Consider the following 610-nt stretch of genomic DNA (forward strand, 5'->3'; position numbering starts at 1 on the left):
AAACATTCGTTCGACGCAACATTTGCAGGATTGGAAGATCAAGCACTGACTCAACGAGGTTAATCCTATCCAATTCAATCCGATTTCGAAGCAACAGTACGTTTTCCAGTAAACATAGATATATGCTATTAAATGCCAAAATATCCAGGCAGTTCGTTTCAATGCAGATACGTAAAATGTGTTGTTATAATTAAAGTGCAACACCCTAAATAAATCCTTCAATAAAAATTTAAAACTTTTAGCAGAGTGGCGCAGTGGAAGCGTGCTGGGCCCATAACCCAGAGGTCCGTGGATCGAAACCACGCTCTGCTAATTTTTGACAAATCGTTTAGGGGTCATTCATTCAGTTGTAAGCGGGAGACTAGTTTTACCAGCAGAGAAATTGCCGGCTGCAGTTGCTTAAAGCCTATACTCGACCACAAGTCTCGCTACAGCCACGCAATAAATTTAAATACATGTGAAAAATGAAATCAGCCAGCCTAAAGGCCGCCCCACACTGGACCTCGCATGCGGGTTGCGAGTTTTCGGGTTTTCGGGTTTCTTCAAAATCAAATAATGCAATCTAGGCTGAGTGACCCACACTACCAAGTACCAACTAACAAGCGAGTCT

At 42.5% G+C, this 610-nt stretch overlaps 1 non-coding gene across 1 annotated transcript; it reads left to right on the forward strand.

The window, feature by feature from the left end:
- The first annotated feature begins 240 nt into the window (after positions 1 to 240).
- Positions 241 to 312, forward strand: Trnam-cau. Its single transcript has one exon. It is a non-coding gene; the product is annotated as a tRNA-Met (tRNA).
- Positions 313 to 610: the final 298 nt, after the last annotated feature.

Source organism: Amphibalanus amphitrite, unplaced genomic scaffold, assembly GCF_019059575.1.
Source record: "Amphibalanus amphitrite isolate SeventyFive unplaced genomic scaffold, NRLGWU_Aamphi_draft 000420F_arrow, whole genome shotgun sequence".
Lineage (NCBI taxonomy): Eukaryota > Metazoa > Arthropoda > Thecostraca > Balanomorpha > Balanidae > Amphibalanus > Amphibalanus amphitrite.